Raw genomic sequence first — 22,207 nt, 5'->3', positions numbered from 1 at the left:
TTCAGGTGGCCCAGTAAGAATTTGTTTACCACATGTGTTCGCTTTCTCGTTTACCCATGCATTCCCTACTTTCCTTTTTAACTCCCAGTTCCAGACCTCAATTGCCCAATCTGTCCTCCAGTCTCATGTGCTTATGGAACCTCCACATACATATATGTATGTAACTAACTTGGACATTTTCTCTTGTTAACCTAACTCATGTTAATTTGACTATTAGTCCAGCCAGAAGAACTTAGAAAGATGGAAGGGAAACTTATTTTTCACCCCCACACTACAAATTGGCCAACCGCACCGGGAGAGAGCCGTCACTATACTATCGCCTCCAGCATTGCTGCTGCCAGTTGGGATAACAAGCAAGACTGCAAGACACCACAGTCTCCTGGCTCTGGCCTAGGGATGAAAAGACCAAAAACAATCTGCAGACTAAATGGAAACTCTGTTGTCATTCCCTTTCCCCCATTTTCCCTTCTCCTTGCATTCCCCCAGTTCAGTGCCATACTTTTTCTCCTCCACAACTGAATCATCTGGGAGGAGAGAAGAAAAAATATCAAAGGACAGTAAGTACCTAAGAGGAAGGTTACTTGTCTTTTACAATTGCAAGCTTGAAGGTTCTTTTGAGAATTATTTCACTTGAAACATTATGTGATGTTACTTGGATATTAACTGAAGCGGTATTCTGAAATCTAAAAAGTTTTAAATTTTGCTTGACAGACCAAATAAAAATAGAAATTTGGGATGGGGTAGATTTTGGCCTATGGTAATAATCTGAAATATTTAATTACCCTGTGAAAAAAACAAATCCTTATCCATTTATTAGTATATTACAGAAAGATTGTGCTCCAGTTAATCATGAATTCTACTGAATAGATTTATCACAGGTACCACACTGCAAAACACATATATTCTTTCTTTTCTTCTTAACTAGTCAGCAATTTGGTACATCCATTTTTGTTTTGTGGTTTTTTATTTCCTAATTTGGTTTCTTTCTTACTTGGTTTCATCCTAATGACATTTAACTTATTTTCTTAGCTTACCACTTTAGTGGTTGTTCTGCATTCTCTCCTGCTGATTTGATTCAACTTTCTGGTCTGTTACCTTTTATTTCTGTGAATGGCTCTTCTAGGCTCTACTCCCTCAATTCAGTCTTTCCCTAGTACAGGGGTGGGCAAACTTTTTGACTTGAGGGCCACAATGGGTTCTTAAACTGGACCGGAGGGCCGGAACAAAAGCATGGATGGAGTGTTTGTGTGAACTAACATAAATTCAAAGTAAACATCATTACCTAAAAGGGTACGGTCTTTTCTTTTTTTTAGTTTTATTCATTTCAAACGGCAGGATCTGGCCCGAGGGCCATAGTTTGCCCACGGCTGCCCTAGTCTCAGATTGCTTCTGCACTGCTACTAGTTAAGATCCACACTAAATGTACCATCCCAAGTGCCTTTTTCTTGGAACTTTTTTTGCTCTTTGGGGGCAGATTATAGGATTTATTTACTGATCTCAGAACCCAAAACACCACTGTGATGAGGATGTTAATAATAGAAAATTAACAAGAAAATTGTTTTTAAAGTCCCTAAAATAATACTATTTAATTCACATCAATAACTCAAAACATTTCTTCTCCATTATTTTTTAAAATTCTACCTGATTCTCGAAATTGTAATCTGCTAAAACCTCTAAACACCTGGGTTATCCCTCCTTTCCTCCTTACATAGACTAAACAGTTGCACATTTGTCTTTATTACCAATAGAACTATAACTAAAAGATAATTTTTTTTGCAAATGGCATTTTTCCATTTTAGCTTTAGAAAATTTAAAAATCAAGTCATGAGCAAAATTTTCCAACACACATACTGTGTTACAGCTTCCTGTTTATAACCATAAATTCAAGAGGAATAATTATAAAATATGATACATTTAATATTAACAAAGAGCATACACTTTTTAATGAATATAAAATAACTTTACAGCTTTAATGAAAAGTCCTAACAGTACTGAGGGGATAGTTAATTTTAACTGTAACTGTCTTTCCGCTGTGCTGTAACTGTAGTACTGCCCTATAAATGTTAACTGCTTGATTACTAAAATAAAAAAAGAATCCAGCAAAGCAGTCTTAAAGGAGATGAAACCTTTATCTGATATAGCAAAATTTATTGTCTTATTATAAAGAACCATAATCTTCAGGGAGGGAGAGGTATTTTTAAAAACTGGAAAGGAGGAAAAGGGAGAGAAATAACAAAATCTAGTTATTGCTTTATTTCTTCATAAGATTTTTTTCATAGAAACCAAATGTAATGTGTAGATTTGTTTGAGTTTTAAATCTACAAACCAAGTCAAATGACACTTTTGGGACTATTGGGGAAATCTGACTATAGACTGGGTATTAGATGATATTAAGGAATTAGTTTTATCAAGATTAATATATTGTGGCTACATTAAAAAAAGTTCTCATTTTTATTTTATTATTATTTTTTAATCCTCACCCAAGGACACGTTTATTTGTGGGTTTTTGTTTTTAGTGAGGGGAGGGGAGAGGAAGAGGGAAGAAGAGGAAGGAAAGGGACAGAAAGGGAGAAGGAGGGAGAGAGACATTCGCTGACTGCCTCGCACACAAGCCGTGTGTGTATGTTAGTGACTAAAAAATCCTTTGCCAACTGTAAGTCTCTCCTTGCCCTAATACTACACTAATTCAATTAAAGTTTACATTAACTTAAAATCTTCAGAAATATCTTGGCTATTCTTGGCCCTTTGCTTTTCCAAATATATTTTAGAATTAACTTGTCAAGTTCCACAAAAACAAACAAATATAACTATACCCTTCAGGGTTTTTACTAAAATAGCAATAAATTTATTAATGACAGGTTAATTGACATATTTACAAGAGATAGTCTTTCTCCCTATAACCATGATATGCCCATTTATTTAGGTCTTTAGTGTCTTTCAATACATCTTTACAATTTTCTATACAAAGATCTTGGTACCTCTTTTTATATTTATTCCTAGGTAGCTTTTCTTTTTTTTTTTTACACTGTTGTGAAATATTTTTATTACAGTTTTTATTGTGAGCTGCTAGGTTAGAGTAATAGAACTGATTTTACTGTATTGATCTTATAGTCAGTAACTTGCTAACTATTATAAATCCTAACAATGTATGTATGAACTTGAATTTTCTATGAAAGTGTTAATACTGACTCTTTTTGCTCATTCCTTACGGCCAATCCAGTCTCATAACTTTTCTTGCTGTGTACTAACTGATAAGTAGCTCCAGTGCAATGCTGCAGAGATGGGGTAGCAAGGAACATATGCATATTCTTGCTGAGTTTTGAAGGAATATTTTTATCGTTTCATTATCAAGTATGATGTTTGCTGTAGGTTTTCTTGTAGCTGTCCTTTGTCAGGTTATGAAATTTCTCTCCTTAGTGTGGGTGAGTCTGTATCCTAAAAGAGTGAATTTTAATCAATGCTTTTTCTGCATCTTTTTGGGTGATATGGGTTTTTTGGGTTTTGTTTTGATGCAGAAACAAGCTTGCCTGCCTAGAAGAAACCCTTTGTTCAATATGCAGTATTTCCTTTATATTCACTGAATTCAGCTTGCCTTAATTTTTTGGTGGTTTTTTTTCCAATTATAATTGACATTCAATATCAGCTTGTCTAATTATTTTTGAAAGCCTCTTGCCCATTGCCATATTTCTCTCTCATCAACGTTTCTTTCTCTCACTCTCCCTTTCTCTCTCTCTAAAATCAAGAAAAACATTAAAAAAATAAATAAATAGACAGATAGATAAATAAATAAAGAGGATGAGGGGAAGGTCATCCTCTAATGGGAAATAAAGAAGCTAAATTATTCTGCCCTCCCCTGGTACACTGCCTCACCTCAGAGAAATGAAAAGTCTGTATCTTCCAGAAAAAAACCGGATCCAATCTAGAAACTGGAATTGCCTCTCCTGAGGACTTTTTCTAATTAACTGGTCTAAAAGTGGCTTTTAAATAAACAAGAGCTACAAAAACAATGAGGTTAATTTTAACACCTGCATTTGTTCCATGAGAGTGTTAACAAGTCTTGAGGCCTTCGCTGTTACACATAAAGGTGAAAGGCAGATGAGATTTTCCATTTGGTCATGATAGTGTGAGTCATTAGTGCTATCACCAACTATACGGTGCCCCCCAAAAATGTACACACCCATTTTGAATAATTATAAAGGCAATGTTTATTAAAATATATTTCATTTTCAAAATTGAGCTATCAGTTGTTACAGTGTGTATACATGTTTGGGGGACACCCTGTATTTCTGGTTCTCTTTGCAGGCACATGGTAGATTTGCACTTTTCCATCCCACTGAAGAATGGGTTAGCCTTGTGATTTGCTCTGGCCAATGACATGTGAACAAAATGGCATGCCTTACTTCATACAGAAGCTTTAAGAGACTGCACAATTTACCCCGCTCTGTTTCCCTCTGGGGCAGTGCTGGCAACCTTCAAGACAGTCACGGCTCCCTCAGCGTGGGTCCCAGCTGGGTCTGAGGCAGAGCAGAGTCCACAGCCAACCAGTAACAGAGCCAACAAGCTGTGTTGCTTTAAACCACTGAGATTTGGGGAATGTATGTTAGGACAGTATAACTCATCCACCTTGACATGTACAAATATGAATGCCTAAATATTCCTAACTAGAGGCCTGGTGCACAAAATTCATGCATGGAAGAGGGAGGTCCCTCAGCCTGACCTGCACCCTCTCCAATCCGGGACCCCTTGGGGGATGTCCAACTGCCTCTCGCAATCCGGGACTGCTGGCTCCTAACCGCTTGCCTGCCTGCCTGCCTGCCTGTCTGATTGCCCCTAACCGCTCCCCTGCTGGCCTGATCACCCCAAACTGCCTCTGCCTCACCCCGCACCCGGGACCCAGGATTCCCTCCTCCAGGCAGTCACAAGCACCCAGGACCCAGGCTTCCCTCCCTATGGCCAGCCACAGGCATCCAGGACCCTGGCCAGCTTCCCCCCGGGCCGGCCACAGCTGCAGGGGACTGTGGGCGGGCGGCTTCGCTCAGGCCTCAGCTGCAGGCGCCCGGGACTGCGGGGCAGGCAGCTTGTTCCTCTCCTGGGCTGCAGCCTGGCTGGTCCCCATTCCTCTCTCCCCAGTGTTGAGTGTCTGAGCTGTGATGGCGTGACGGCATGAGGGCATGACGACCATTTGCATATTAGCTCTTTATTATATAGGAGGATTGTTTGACCACACCTACTAATATAAAGACTTGTTTTCAGTGTTGCAACTTCTTTTGATGTTAAAAAAGATAGCATTAAATAAAGTGAAACTTTAAAACAAGGGAGACCTGCTTTAGCTCTGAAGTTTAGCTGGAAAAAAGCCTGCTGAGAAGAGCCGAATGTAAGCACTTACAGCCACTTGTTTAAAGACGGCCAAGTGTTGACAGTTACTGAGGTGAGAAGGTGAGTATGTGGGAGTTCATGACACAGTTCTCTCTACTTCTATATGTATTTGAAAATGTTCACAACAAAAAGTTAAAGGAACAGAGAGACAAAGAACAAAATCTGAAAAATCTTAATGAAACCAATTTTTTTTAAGTGCTACTAGTTTTAAGCCCTTAGAAAGAAAAAAGTTTTAATAACACTGTTAAAAGACTTTACCAGACTCAGTGGTTAGAGCGTTGGCCCATGCACCAAAAGGTCACAGGTTCAATTCCTAGTTAAGGGCATGTATCTAGGTTGCAGGTTCAATCTCCAGCCCGTCAGAGCACATGCAGGAGGCAACCAATTGATGTCTCTCTCTCACACCGATGTTTCTCTCCTCCCTCTCCCTCCTTCCCTTCCACTCTCTCTTAAAATCAATAGAAAACCCATTCTCGAGTGAGGATTAAAAGGACTTTACCAGTGCTACTTAGAGACAAGTTGTAGAAATGAAGTGTTTTGGGGCTACTAGATTATAGTAAAAAGCTGAGATGGCTCACTGGTTTTTAAAAACCATCTCCTTAAATCCTAATTAAGTTTACCAGATAGTTTTCATGGGTTCCAAAATTAGAAAACATTTTAGATGAAAAGTACATTACAGCTCATCCAGGGCAGCCCTGTTATTACCGATAGGAAATTTAGGTCTGGTGACCTAAGCCCAGGTCTTTTGACTCTAATTCTTCCAGGTTAGGCTACTAGCCTATTTAATGTTATTTTGGTGATTTTACTTTAAACATCCAGCAGAAGAAACCTCTCTTCCCACTGCAATTCTGTTTTATGCCATCAGCTGGATGTCATAAAGTGAACAGAAATCACACCTCAAAATGGCTTAAACATACGGAAATTTACTGACTCACATAACTGTTAGTCCAGGAGTGGGGTGGAATTCAGGATTGGCTTAACCTAACAGCTCCAGCTCCATCCCTCGGTGATTCTCTCAGCTCTGTCACCTTCCTGAGCTGGTTTCCTCCGTGGGTTTGATAACAAGATTACTGCAGCAGCTCAGAGCCTCACATTCATGTATGACAATGTCTACACCAGTGATTCCCAAAGTGGGCGCTACCGCCCCCTGGTGGGTGCTGCAGCGATCCAGGGGGGGCAGTGATGGCCACAGGTGCATTTGGGGGCATATATCTTTCTGTTTAATTGCTATTAAAATTTTAAAAAAAATTAATTTCCAGGGGGTGCTAAGTAATATTTTTTCTGGAAAGGGGACGGTAGGCCAAATAAGTTTGGGAACCACTGGTCTACACAAAGAGAGGTGGCCTTGGACAAGGAAAAGTCTTTTCCAGAGGCTTCTGCAAATTTTCTCAGTCTAAAATGGTAACATGCCTATTTCTAAATCAATTCTTAGCAAGGGGGATGGGACTACCATCATTACCTTAGATTACTCTGGTCCACCACTGATTGCCACACAGCAGGGAAGAAGAGAGGCCAGGACTGGGAGAGAACCACAGGGTACTACAAGGACAGGCAGTGATCGGTAATCGACAGCCGAAAGAGCCTAACTCTTTCTGAATTATATAATTGTGTGTGTGTGTGTGTGTGTGTGTGTGTGTGTGTGAGAGAGAGAGAGAGAGAGAGAGAGAGAGAGAGAAGGAGAGAGGAGAGAGAAAGAGAGAAACATGGTACTACTATTTTAAAATACACACAAATACTCTAAAATTAATAAAATCCAAACTTATTTAAAAGTATCAACTAATCCATAATAATTTTTTAAATGGCATAGGGCAATGCAGTACCAGATTACTACCTGGGTTTGTGCCTGGCTTTGATACCTACTATCAGGTAGCGGTTCACCCAAGTGGTTACCTACAAACATCACAAGATTAGTGCAACAAAACAGGCAGCATGTACAGGCATGAGACCAGGCACGGTATAAATACTGAGGATAGCACTAAGTAAATTCTAGCTATTACTTGTCTCACACAAGTAAATTACTTATGATGTGGAGAAATTTTTGATGTTGAAAAGGAGGCATTTCTTTTTAGCTGCCCAGCATTTCCCCATTTCCTAATTTCCTTCTGGAGAATTACCTCTGCACTGCCTTATATAATCTTGCTGAGACTGTAAATTGATGAATCTCTCTTCCCACTATAGAGGCCAAAAGGATTCCTAGAGGTTCTTTAAACTAAATCCCTGGTTTATCTACCATGACTTACATTCAGCCAATCAGATGTGCTCTCTAGGAGTCTCATGAGCAAGTAATTTGCAAAGGTGAAAGATACAGGGGACAGTCATTCATCCCAGGGGTGACCTTCTCATCAGATCATTCTTAAAATTCTGCTTCGCAGGTCCCTGAAGCTGCCTTAAGTTTCCACCTGTTCCCTAGCAGTGGGGATAGTTCTGTAAGTTTCCAATTCCTTTCCAATAAATTACCTACTTAAATTAGAGTTGGATTCTGCTGCCTCACCCAAAGAACCCAAATAAGAAGTGAACTAAGATCAGTCCCTGGAGTACAGCATGAATGCACTGGGACTCAAGAATGGAAGTGGGGCTCTGTGAAGATGAGAAAGGTAAGTCTCAAGAAGAAGTTCAAGAAGGCAGAAGGCTAAGATGTGATGAGAAACGGGATAAGGTTTATTCCCGTGCACGGATGTAAGAGACTACCCCAAAGGTCTGGAGAACCCGGGCAAGTTACATGGGAGGAAGAGAGCCCACCTACTTCGCACTGAAACTTTCTGCTTGGTGAAATTCTAGGGTAAGTGTTTTTATGAGACCTCTTTCAAAGAGTTCTACGATATAGAGTTCAAGTTCAATGCTGCTATCTATACAAGGATACAAAAGGGGAGGCCTTCCCCACCTTACTCAGACTCTGGTAGAAATCCTTTTTCCTAGTTCACTACACTTTAGCACATAGAAGGTTCAAATTCATAATGAAATTCTATTACAATTCAATAGTATTTAAGGACAGAGATTCATCAGAGAACAGTATAAAAGTTATCCAGGTGGCTTATATGGGTTTAAGGTCCTCAACAATTTTTTCTAGGAATTCCATTTTTACTATCCCAGTCCACATCACTAGATCCTAGTCTACTTTGACTTGTCTACCTATTTGTATCTTCACACCCAATCTGACCAAGCTACTGCTTTTAGCTCTCTGGAGAAGTTTTTCTAATTCAGGACTCAGATACACACGTTACCTGACTTCATACTTTTCTCTGCTGACATAATCTACCCTAACCTCTCTCTATATCACACACCCAGTGTCCTACCTTCTCCCTAAACTCTCTCCTCTTTTCCCTGATCTTCACGGCACCCCCGCTCTCCAAAGTACACTTCCTTAGCTTCTTCCATTTCTCAAAATGCACCGCAAAATTAACTTTTAAAAAAATGCTTACCAGCAAACCACATGATGGTTTCTTTCCCCTCTAGCTCAGTAATCATATATCTTCGTAATATTCCAGTTCTCACATACACACACTTGAAGCTACTTTCATCTGGCCCAAAACTACCTATGACTCCCATTTATGTTTAAGTAAATAAATACTAGGATGGAAGAATTACTTTTCACTGTATACCTTTTGATACTATCAGCATATTTTCCCACATACACATTACTTTTTCTATTTAAAAAAAAATTCCCGTTATTCAATAATGCATAAAAAAAAGTTACACTCTACTTACTCTGTGGATAGTATTTTTATGCATGTGAACATCAGATGAGATGACAGCATCCCTAAATTCCTAATCATTTTTGTTTAGTTTTGTTAGGAGGGTGGTGAGTTAACAGCAGCAGCTTCTTGACATAGGTTTATGGTCAGTTTACTACACAAAATGATGCTCTTCCACTGCTGAAAGTTTAAGGGAAACCTAAAGACCTTTTCCAAGCCCCTGACTCCTCAGCAAGTGGTTCTGCATGTACTTCCAGTTCCCAGGTGACAGCACGACTGGGTTAGTCACTGCCATTTCTCACAGTCTGGGAGTTGCTGGTGAATCAGATCAGAATAGGTCAGGGCTGTAACTGAGCATCTCTGTGGGTGTGGCTGAAGTGAATCACACGGACTCCACCCTGCCTGCCCTAAGCAAAATGGATCACTCCAAATCTTCTCACGTATTATTTATTTGTTAAGTATGGAGAGTGTTTTATGTAGGATATTTCCCATCTCTATATATAAGCCTAAGCGACCAACCGACTGGTAGACCGGTCACTATGACGCACACTGACCACCAGGGGGCAGGTGCTCAATGCAGGAGCCGCCCCCGGTGGTCAGTGCACTCCCACAGTGGGAGCGCCGCTCAGCTGACCTACGGGCACCAGACACAGGGCTCACGGCTGGTTAGCTCCGCTGTGGCAGCACGAGCCTCTCCTGCTTGGGACTGACTGGGCGCGAGCCCGCGGCAGGCGCACTGGGGCCGGGATGAGCGGAAGTGGCAGGCAGGAGCGTCAGGCAGTGTTTGATTGCCTGTTTCGGCCCAATCCCCACAGGCCATGCCAAGGGACCCCCCCCACCGGTGCACAAATTCGTGCACTGGGCCTCTAGTAATGTTATAATAGCATGTTGTAATACTTAATTTAGAATTATGGATTAGTCAAAATCTGCTACTTCATCTACATCACACTCCCGAAAGATGTATCGTTATATTCTGAGTCTGATGTTGAAAGCACCTTCCACCTTCCCAGTGTGTTGATGTCAGCACTAGATTCACCATCTTCCTCCCCACTTCCACCCCCTACCCACCCTATTGGCTGCAACTCTTAAGCTGCCTTCTAACACAGTTATTGTCTTCAGCAGCCAGAACCTGGTGATGTCTTCTGTCCCGGGACCCAACACCAACTTGCCTATGGATATCTTAAACTGACGCTTCAGTCAAAATCAAACCCAGACGCAAACCCAACCATAGTCTCTGACCATATGGTACTTAGATTCTCTGGCCCCGACAAACCTGCTCTTCTCCATCTGCTTCCTCGTCACCTTCTGTTCTCCCACCTAAGCAGGTTTCTGGCTTCATGTGCTTAGCTACCAACTGAGAAGTTACACAAAAAAATCCCTTACCTAATGGACCTTTCAGCCTTTCAATTTCTAACCCTAGACAAGTCCCACTAACTCACTTTTTCTGCTTCAATTTCCAGGACACTAACACCACAGAGAAAGTTTTGAAACAAGGCTGGCTGAGCCCACTGTAAACCTAAGCTAACTAGCCCGGTGGAGCCCTTACTGCTCAGGACATTTCATTCTTCTCCTGTACTCCCCTCACACCCCACACACATGCACTCTCTCACTGACCACCTAACACAGTCCTGCCCTCTGACTCTACCAAGTCTCACCTCCTCAGACTCAAGTGCCCTCACCTCACTTTCACCTCAGTCCCTCGGCTCCTCTCGGAGCCCTTCCTCCTTCTCTAAGGATGCTCTCCACTTGTGCATTTAATTGCATCCCTTCCCAGAGCCTTGGAAGTCTTGTTCCACAAATACTCCTCTCCTCCCTTCTCTCACCAACTCCACCAACTCTTCCTCCCAGGGTCACTTTCAGGCCAAACTGTGCCCAGAGATGAAGGTTTTGTCCCTCTCCCCCCCGCCCCCAAAAAGATTCATAGAACTTGGATATTCATAGAACAATTAAAAATCAGGACATTTCACTTGGATAATCAGGATTTCTGGCTTCTCTGGTAAAACGAAAAGAATCCTCTGCCAGCAGTGAGTGAGCACACCCAAACAGCAAAATCCTAGGAGCTGATATGGTCAGCCCTACAGTGGGGCATCTGCCATCTCCAGGGCATCACCATACCCTCTCCTTGTTCCCTGTCAGACCCACACTGACTCTCATCCACCTGACTTCCCTGGCTCTCATTGGTCACACCCTACTGTTTACAAATAATTGGCTCTGATCCTACCTACTCTAAAAAATATTTTCCTCAACTACCCACAATGCAAGCTACACCCTCCTTCTTCCTCCTCCCCACAATACTTTAAGGACCAGTCTGTGGTCACCACTTGCCACCAGGCCCTCACTCCTGCCCCCCTGTGGTAGATTTCTGCTGTTCCCTCTCTGCTAAAACTACAGGAGCAGAGGAAGCAGCGCTGGATGGTAATGCCAGTCATTCCTCATAAGGTCTCCTCCCTTGGGGTTCCTGAGTTTGCCTCTTCTAATTCTCCTCCTGAGGAAATCATGTAAACCCTCCAAAGGTCAGACATCTGAGAACATCTCTGAATGCCATGCGGCCCCAAGCAGTCATCATAATCCTCCCTGTAATACTGCTATTGGCCAACTCATGTCTTGAAGTTTGGGGGTTGGGGTGCGGGGTCGGGGAGAGAACAACAGGTAAAAGACTCGGTCTAAAACCTGACTAGAGTTCGTCCTGCATCTCTGAAGGTAAGTACACTGATTTATTCACCATTTACTGATGACTTCTCGGGTGGTAGTACTGGTGCTTAAGAGGCCACTAAGAGATGGTCCCTGCCAAAGGAATTCACTGTCAGTCCAGAAGGGACACAGGTGGATAAACTGACAGTGTCAACATGATACCATGACTTGAGGGGAAAAACAGCAGCATTCAGGGGAAGGCCAGGGACAGCAGAGCAGCTTGCTGAGAGAAACACTGGAGCCTCCTCGGCCTCAGAGATCCACTGCCACCACTTTAGTCCAAGAGTCTCCTGATTGGTCTACATGCCTCCCTTCACCCATCCTACCCTCCCCAAATCCATTCTCCATGGGACAGAGGGGTGACCTGCTCAAAATTCCAAACAGGGCTCTCTGGTGCTCAGAACCTTTTGCTAGCACTGAGCATAGGTCCTGCATCCTCTGCCCCATAATGACTTTTCTCCCTTCATCTGACTCTACCAGTGCCCTTTCAGCCTCACTGACCTCTCAGTTCCTTAAACAGAATCAGTTCTCTTCTGCCACATGGCCTCTGCACATACCCTTCTTTTTACCTGGAATCCTCTTGCCCACACTCTTTGTATTAGTGCTTTGACCTCTGGTCTCTGTTGGAATGTCATTTCCCCCATTTACGTAATTGTTTCTCCTTTTTCTGTTCCATTAGGTTGTATAATTAACAAGGCGGGCACCGGGTCTCTTTTGTTCACTGTGTATGAGGATGTAAAAGACTGTTTCCTCCTCTGTCCCAACCATAAACATCCCCTCAGGTCTACTTCTCAGCCCTCCTTACCACTCCCTATTTCCATCATCTCACTGCTGACTCCCAAGATCGAGTTCCACAACTATGATGCCTACAGGTTAGTTCCACCTACAGTCTCTCTCTGGCACCTGCAGCTGGACAAGTCTCAAGACACACGTTCATTAATATCCTTAAACAAACTCTCCTTTTTTTTTTCCATTGCTGCTAATGATGGCATTTTCTTGGAGGTCGAGTGACTGCCTTCCCTCTTGACCCATTGAAAGGAACATCTGATTCCATCTCTAAACATGCACATGTATGCTCTTGTACACACAGTCAACTGAACTAGTGCTTTAGACTCATTTCTTACACCTAGTCTTTTAAGGTAACAATCATGTTATTTAAATGTACATTAAAGCTTAATTCTGATCATAATAATCAATATTCTTATCAAAACCCTTCAACGGCTCCCTACTGCCTTCCAAATAGCATCCATCCTCTTCTGCTTGTTATTCACAGCCTAGCAATCTTGCCAAAACTATCCTAGCAAGTCCATCTAGCTTGGTGGGTGAGACCATGGACTCTGGGACCAGACTGCCATGTTAATACACAGGGACAGGTGCAGATCTCAGCCTCACCACTTAGCCTCTCTGTGCTACAGTTCCTTCATCTGGACAGCAAGGTTAATGATAAGAGAATACTGTCACAAAGATTAAATTAATATAAGTAGAACACTCAGCACGGTGCCTGGCACTGGTCACTGCTATACACACTATTTTGTAACCCCATCTCCAATTACCAATAGCCTGCATCCCAGCCTCTTAGACCCAGCTCACTGTTCTGTTACTCCCCCTCCTCAAACTTTCCCTTCTGAAGCAACAGCCCACAGCAGGGGGAGCACCAGCTGATAAGCTGCCAGTATTGCATTCCCTCCACCAACTTAAGGGTGTTTCCAGTTAAAAGCTCTGCCACAAAGCTCTTTCTTCTCCAGGAGTGTTTTTCTATCAGAAATGACCCAAAGGTTGCTCATCAAAGGATTTCCAGCCCTGGTCAAAGACTCTTCTTCCCTCTACTTTCTTATTCCCCACCCAAGTTTCAGATCAGAGACCGTCTTACCACCATTTTCTAGTCCAGTTCTCTTATGCCCTTAATCTGGGTAATTCTGTTGAAATTCTCATGGGTCCTCTCCCTACAACAGCCCTAATTACTTCAGGTAGTGTTCCCTTTCATGGAAACACTTAAAATAATTAAAATTAATGCTGCAGTCTTATTATGAGCAAAATATGGACTTCAATCTCTGAAGTGGTCAGGCCTCCCACTGTGACAGTGCTACTACTTTCTTACCCTTTAAAAGTCACTGCTATGCATGGGGACTTGTAAAAATTGGTAAAGCGTTTATTGAGAGAAACATGCTAACTCCTAGGAATGGAAAAATATGTTACAACATTCCCAGAAAGTTTTCATTCACTGTTTAACCTTAAGGTCCTGGGTTCGATTCGGGTCAAGGGCACATGCCCAGGCTGCAGGCTCAATCCCCAGTAGGGGGCGTGCAGGAGGCAGCCGATCAATGATTCTCTCTCATCATTGATGTTTCCATCTCTCTCTCCCTCTCCCTTCATCTCTGAAACCAATTAAAATATATTTTTTAAAAGGGGAAGAGAAGTAGTAGCTTTGTCAACATCAGATAAAATGGAATTCAGAGCAAAGAAAATTACTAGAGACAGAGGACATTATATAATGATAAAAAGAGTCACTCCACCAAAACACAACAATCCTTAATGTGTATGCACCAGAGACCTGCAAAATTATGTAAAGCTAAAAATGGATATAACTTAAAAGGAGAAACAGACAAATGCACAAATGTAGTTGAAAATTTCAAAACCCCTCCTCAACAACTGATGGACTGACTACCTGGGCAGAAAAGCAGCAAGGGTATAGAACTCAATACCATCAAGGATCTAACTGATCTTTACAGAATACTCCATTCAACAGCAGCAGAAAACACATTCTAATCACGTGTCCATGGAACATATACCAAGACAGGTATATACTGAGCTTTACATAAAGCAGGCTCACCAAATTTAAAAGAACTGAAATCATACAGTGTGTCCTCCAATCAGAATGGAATCAAACTGGAAACCAAGAACAGAAAAATAGGAAAATCTTCAAACATTTGGAAACTTAATAACTAAATTCTAATTACTCTATCAGTCTCAAGGGAAATAAAAATATACACTGAATTGAATGAAAATTAAAATAGAGCATATCAAAATCTGTGGGACAGAGCTGAAACAGTGCTGAGAAGGAAATTTATAGTGTAAATGCTCCCATAAATATAAATGCAAAAACTCCTTAACAAAATATTAATAGAATTCAGCAATATATAAAAAGAGTTATACACCATGATCAAGTGGGGTTTACTTCAGGGCTGCAAGACAGTCTCATTTCAAAAATAAGTCAATCCATCATATAAATAGGCTAAAGAAGAAAAATCATGCTGTTTCCATATGTTGGGAGCAACTGAGTAAAGGGTACATGGGATCTCTCTGAATTATTTCTTATAACTGCATGTGGATCTACAATTATGTCACAAAAAGATTTAAGAAAACAAAAACAAAAAAACTGGACCTTCCCCGACTGCTCTAAGATCCATCATCCAAATGTTAACACTTCAGAACAGATCGACGCTAACCTTTATTAATTCTGGCTTTGTGCTGGACTAAGTGAGGACACACAGATATAAACAGAAAATATCCCTACCCTCAAACACCATATGCTCAAACACCATAGACTGACAAACACAGGCACAAATCAACAGTGAAGACTTCATAAAGGAGATGGGATTTGAGTAAATCCTTGAGTAAGAGGTAGCACTTCCACAAGTGAAGGTGAAGAGGAGGGCATATTGGGAAGAAATCTATATATATAAAACCCTAAGCGACTGGTACAACATGTCGCTATGACATGCACTGAGGGCAGCAGGGCCAGCCGGCCATCTTCCCGCGGCCCCTCCCCGCAGTGCATGAATTCATGCACTGGGCCTCTAGTCATATATAAAGACCCAGACCTAGAAATAAGCACAGTGCCTATGGAGAAAGAGGCACATGTGTGCTATGAAACAACAGAAAGTGTGCAGGGTGCCCAAAAGCCAGGGACAGTTCGGTGTCACTCAGAGAAGCCTTCCTCACCATCCCAGCCAACCAAAAGCAGCAGCTCCTCCCATTCATAATCTCTCCAGCACATTTTACTTTTTCTTTATAGAACTAACCACAAATTACAATTATTATGTACTTATCTGCATGTTCATTTGTTTAGTGCTGTCCTACCCCCAGTTATCTTGAGTATTTAGCACTGGGTCTGCCACACCAGAAGCACTCAATAAAGTATTCATTAAAGTAATGAACAAATAAAAAGTATCCACTCCTACTTCTCTTCTATGCAGCTACCCCACTCTTCCTCCATTATATGTCATTTCATTCACTTTGGTCCCTCTCTGATCTACTGCCTCTTTTAGCTAATCTCTCCTTTTTCCTTACTCTTTCACCTCAGCCCAGCTCTTAACCCATTATAAAAATAAAAACTATATATATATTAAAACCGTGGTTCAGAATTGCAATGTTCTAACACCCTTCTGAATCACAACCACGTAGAAACTGGTACCCAAGAAATCTGTTATGGCAAAGTACTAAGGTTGTATGTTGTTACATAAGCATAATAGATGTAGGTATATATTACATGAACAAACAAGAGCAGATATAGAGGTCTTCCTGGCTGGTGTGGCTCAGCTGGGTGAGTGTTATCCCATGTACAGAGAGATTGCCAGTTTGATTCCTGGTTAGGGCACATGTCTGAGTTATGGACTCGATGCCCAGTAGGGAGGGCATCGACTGATGTTTCTCATCAATGTTTCTCTCTCCCCCTCTCCCTTCCTCTCCCTAAAATCAATTTAAAAAAATTTTTTTTAAAGAAATAGAGTTATTCCTGTTGCCTTACTTTCCTGAATACGAGAGTCTTTCCCATAACTGAATGATCCTATCTGGCTGTACTCAAAGCTACTGAAGTCATGAAAAACAAGGAAAGACTGAGAAACTGTCACAGACTAAAGACTGGGAAGACACAATGACTAAATGCAATGTAGTACCTTGGACTGGATCCTGGAACAGAAAGTACATATTAATGGAAAAACTGGTGAAATCCAAATAGAGTCTGGAATTTAGTTAAAAATATATATGGTACTAAAAAATGATTAGGATTCAAGTCTATTATTTTATCTATAATAATAAAAGAGTAATATGCTAATTAGACCAGACATCCTTCCGGACGACCTTCCAGATGAAGCCAGGGCTGCGAGGGAAGCCCCGGTCCCAGGTGCCAGAGAGAAGCCAGTGCCGGCAGCCGGGGGAAGGAAGGCCTACTCTTGCATGAATTTTGTGTCTCAGGCCTCTAGTGTTACTATAAAAGAGAGAGATTGGGCAAGTCAGTCAGGAGTGCAACTCAGGCCAGGGTAGCTGAGACCTGAAGCTGAAAAGCTACATATAGATCTATTTTCATTTTGGCTCTTACCTAATGACATGAGAATTACATAGCCTGCAATTGCTTGAAATTAACTACTTAGTTTTGACTTCCTTAGCATGCTCATTCATACAGTCATGTGTTAAGGATGGGGTCACATTCTGAGAAATGTGTCCTTAGGTGATTTTGTCATATTTGAGCATCATAGAGTGCACTTACACAACCCTAGGTGTTATAGCCTACTACACACCTTTGCTATATGGTATAGTCTATTGCTCCTAGGCCACAAGCCTCTACAGCAGCGGTTCTCAACCTGTGGGTCGCGATCCCTTTGGTGGTCGAACGACCCTTTCACAGGGGTCGCCTAAGACCATCGGAAAACACACATATAATTACATATTGTTTACAGTAGCAAAATTACAGTTATGAAGTAGCAACTACAATAATTTTATGGTTGGGGGTCACCACAACATGAGGAACTATATTAAAGGGTCACGGCATTAGGAAGGTTGAGAACCACTGCTCTACAGCATGTTACTATACAAAACACGAGATGAAAACAAGCACAAGAGAAAATGATGCAATCAAGAGATGCGGTGAACACGAGATGTATGATGATGCTGCCGTCTTAACATTCCATGCTGTTTTACAGCAAACTTTTTATAAGCAGAAAGAGCACACTCTAAAATAACGATTAAAAAGATCAGTATAGTGAGTACATAAGCCAGTAACATGGTCATTTATTATCAAGTACTATGTATTGTACATAATTGTACGTGCTATGCTTTTATACAACTGGCAGCACAGGTTTCCTTATGCCAGCATCACCACAAACATATGAATAACGTGTCGTGCTACAATTTCCGAGGGCTATGGTAAAAGGAATCTTTCTGCTCCATTATAATCTTATGGGACCATCATCATATCTGTGGTCTGTTGTTGACTCAAACTTCCTTTGGCACATGATTGTACTCAACAAGCATTTATTGAGTGCCCCATTGCTTAACAGGCACCTTGAAGTTTAGGAAGACAATCTCTGCTCGCATAAAGCTTATACTCTATTGGAGAAGCCAGGCATTTAACAAGTATTTGCATAAATGGTGAAAGCTTCCAAGAGTCTTAAAAGCCCCACCAAACAATCCATCAGAACATTCCTCAACCAGTTATCACCAGTATTTTGAATAAAGTTTTCAATGTGAACACAAATCAGCTGAGATGGATCTTTGCTCTATCATCTGTGATCTGTTAAGTCACTTTAACAGATACTAATTCAGTTAATGTGGTTTGTGACCTGAGATTCTCCATTTCTTCCAAACTCCCAGATGACAGGGCTGCTGCTGCGAGTTTACAAACCACTTTGAATTAGCAAGGCTCCGAAATACCATGGAAACATCCCTCAACTATCATGTAAAGTGCAAGCACCATAAAAACAAGGGCATGTTGTCTCTCTTTTTCACCACAGTATACCCAGGACTTAAGACTCTGCCTCCTAGAGAGGAGGCACTCAATAAATATTTATTTACTGAGTAAATAAATGGATATGTAGTCTAGACAAGCACTGATCAATAGTAGGCACTGATCAAATTTGGCTACTGAACTACTGAAATGTAGCTAGTGCAAGTGAAGAGCTAAATTTTTTTCAATTTAATTAATTTAGCCACATGTGGTTAGTGCCTACCACAATAGACGACCCAGGTCTAGACACAGATGTGACGTAGAGAGTGCTGGATTAGTAAGGCCTGGGTGTGAATCCCAACTCTGCTGCTTAGTCTGTGACCTGGAAAATTACAACTTCTTAGGACCCCCAACTCCTTCATCTGCGAAATGAGGAAAGACACCGCTCCCCTTCCCCCCCGCCCCCCCCCCCTATACACACACCTCTCAGGGTTCTTGAAGGAAGAATTATAAGTCAATGTATTAAGCATAAGGTGTGATGAAGGTACCATCCTCTGCCCTCCAGAAACAGTTCACAATCACAAAGACTACTTAGCCAGAAAATGCGAGGCGCGGCTTGGTTAGCTCCGGGGCTTAGCTCCATGGCTTTGAGAATCAGGCCAAGGTCATAAGTTTAGAGGAGGGGGGGACCCTCACTTCACAAGTATGAACAGGTAAGAGCGGCAATGACAATGCAAGTCATCACAGTTCCTGGCAAATCTTGAAGTGGGCATTGTACTGCTCAGAGAAGAGCAAGTGACATTTCATTCATTCATTCTTCCAGGAAGGACCGCCACATTCCCGAACGCCCGCTACTTCCCACCCACAGACCCTTGCTCCTCGGGGCCGGGTCCCCTTGGCGCGCAGCGGGCCGGGAAGCCCCCGCCCGGGGCCCGCGTGCCCTCCCCTCCCCTCCCCCGCGGCGCCGACCCGACCAGGGTCAGCCTGGCAGCGGGGCTCCAAGTCCCACACAACCCGGCCGAACCTAGGAGCCATATTTAGCTGTATTCTTGGTCAATAAAACAAACTTCCGTCTTCTAAAGAAAAACGGTTCTAACTCAATGTCAAACTAGGACGGAAACTCGCTGCTCGCCGCAGTTGCCAGAGACGCCGCGTGGCCGGCAGCCCCGGAGTCCCCGACCCGATCCCGACCCGATCCGGACCCGGTGCCGAGCGCGCCCGCGCCCCGGCCCCGGCCACGGCAGCGCCGGCCACAAAGGGACGCGGGACGCGAAAGCGGACGGGCCTCCCCACCACCCCCTCCAGCCCCGCGCAGGCGGCCGCGGCTCCGGGAGGGCCGGGCGCCGGGGGCACTCACCTCGGTCCGCGCGGCGGCGGCGCGGGCGTTCCTCGGGGCCAGCCCGGGCGGTGGCGGCGCGGTCCCGCGGGCCGAGCGCGGGCGCTCTTCTCGGGCCGCCGTCCGCCGCGCCGCCTCCTCGGCCACTGCCCGCGGCTCCCCCGGCGGGCGGGCGGGCCTGCCGCGGGCCCCGCCTCCCGCTCCCGCCCCCGCGCCGGGCTCGCGGGCTGGGCGCGCTACTCCGGGTCGCACCGCATGCGGTCGCCGCCGCCGCCGCCACTGCCGCTCGCTCGGGGCGCCTCCGCGCGGCGGGCCGGGACGCAGGGCCGCCCGCTCCGACCGCCCGGGCGTGGTCTTCTCGGCGCGGCGGGGCGCGCGCGGGGGAGGCGGGGGCCGTGCGCGACGCGGGGGAGGCGGGGGCGCCGCGCTCACCCGGATGCGCCGCCCCCGCCCCTGCGGCGAGCCCACCTCGGGGCCGCGGCGCTTCCCCCGGGACCGGAGAGGTTCCGGTGTCTCGGCGCCTCCACCTCTGCCTCCCTGACCCGCGGGAAGGCGCGGACCGGGGCGGGAGGCTCCGTGTACGACGAGCTCGGCGTGCCGTCCGGGGCGGGGGGTCTGCACCTGAACCCGCGCCAGACAAAGAGGCCGCCGCAGCAAGAAAAACCGGACTCGCGCCGCTGCACGTCGAGTAGATCGCGGGTTGGGAGGAAATGAAGTGCCCTCACCGCGCGGAGGAGGCCCTCGGACCGGCCGCGGCGAGCTCAGGGCTGCTCCTGACCCGGGTGGGGCCGCCCGCAGCCGCCCCGCGGACCTGGAGCCGGAGGACTGTCGGCGGCGCCGGGGCCGGCCCTGCTGAGCCCTGCACCCGGCGCCCGGGATGCTGGAGGTCCAGGGCCCGGGTGGGCGGCCAGAGGGGAGGTCACGAGCGGCACTGGCACCGCCGGAAGGCGCAGCCAGGCCTCGGGGGACTAAAGCGCCCGGTTGCCTGCAGAGGGGGGCAGTTCAGCGAAGTGTTTCCTGCCCCGAGAGGAGCCCTTCGCTGTGCCCACGTGGGAAACACTCCTCTTTGGTACTGATCCCATACCTAGTTGTGTCTCACCCTGATGAGAAGACCCAACCCTGGCCCTCACCACTCACAGGAGCCATAACGACTGTTCTAATAAACTGTCTACTTAAGTCATTCAGTGGTTTATGTGTCTGCTTGCCAGCCAAGAGCTGGAATGATAAGACTAGTGTTTAAAATGTTATTTAAATTTAATTAAATGTTATTTTATTTTTAAATAAATGCTGTGTTTACCACACAGCCTGGCTGTAAGCAAAACATGTTGCCAAAGATTATCTATGGAATTTTTCTATCCTGTTTTGTGCTTAATACATTTTTCAAGTATTCTAAAATAAAAGTAAAAAGTTGCTTTTTAAAAGTACTTATATAATATTTTGAGACAAAATGAATCATTGACCTGTTAATATACCACAAGGAAACTTCACTTTGAAGTTTGTGTCTCTTAAAATTACCCATCTAAATAAGAAATACTGTATCTTGGGGAGCAAGAAATTTGCAAATCACCTATCAGATAAAGGACTTGAATTCAGAACATATAAAGAACTCTTAAAACTCAGTAAGACTAATCAATTGAAAAGGACAAAAGATTTGACTAGATATTTTTAAAAAAGCAAATATTTAAATGGCAAAAATAGCATGAAAAGATGCTCATCATATTAGTCACTAGGAAAATGCAAATCAGAACCACAATGAGAAAGCTACTTACCCACTACAATGGCTGCAAAAAAAAAAAGACTGAAAATAAAAAAGTTTGGGTGAGATAAATTAGAACCGTCATACATTGCTGGTGGGAATATGAAATGGTACATCCACTTTGGAAAAATTTGTTAGGTTCTTAAAAAGTTATACATAGAAGTACTGTATGATCCTACAATTCCGCTCCTAAGTACCAGTATATACCCAAAAACATTGAAAATGTGCATAACACACATACATATGTATTCATAGCAGCATTATTCATAGTACCTCAAAAGTGGAAACAATCCAAATGACCAGCACCTGGTGAATGGGTAGATAAAATGTGATATATCCAGACAATGGAACGCTATTCAGCAATAAAACAATGAAATAGTAATAGAAGATACAACATAGAGGAACCTTAAAAACATTAAGCCAAGTGAAAGAAGCCCGTTGCAGAAGAGCGCGTGTTGTATGATTCTATTTATATGGAATGTCTAGAGAAAGCAAATCTATACAGACAGTTGATTAGTGGTTGCCTAGGGCTGATGGGAATAGAGAGACTACAGAGGGACACAGAGATCTTTTCAGAGTGATGGGAATACACTACAATTAGATTGTGGTAGTGGTGACAGGACTATAGATTGACTAAACATCATTGAATTGTGTACTTGGAACTAGTGAATTTTATGGTATGTAAATTTTACTTC

General features: G+C 43.7%; 1 protein-coding gene across 2 annotated transcripts in view; it reads right to left on the bottom strand.

Annotated features, from left to right (window-relative positions):
* The window catches only part of GALNT1 (polypeptide N-acetylgalactosaminyltransferase 1), a 77,440-nt gene extending 57,531 nt beyond the window's left edge, over nucleotides 1-19,909 (bottom strand). For both annotated transcript variants that reach the window (XM_070420991.1, XM_070420993.1), the window contains exon 1: nucleotides 19,778-19,909. The gene's annotated coding sequence lies outside the window, so the exon portion shown is untranslated. The remainder of the gene's footprint in view (nucleotides 1-19,777) is intronic.
* Between the last annotated feature and the right edge of the window lie 2,298 nt (nucleotides 19,910-22,207).

This window comes from Myotis yumanensis, unplaced genomic scaffold (assembly GCF_028538775.1).
Source record: "Myotis yumanensis isolate MYYU_CA2020_CCGP unplaced genomic scaffold, mMyoYum1.0.hap1 SCAF_7, whole genome shotgun sequence".
Classification (NCBI taxonomy): Eukaryota; Metazoa; Chordata; class Mammalia; order Chiroptera; family Vespertilionidae; genus Myotis; species Myotis yumanensis.
The sequence above is the reverse complement of the archived record's forward strand: the minus strand, read 5'-3'. Positions and strand labels throughout refer to the sequence as shown.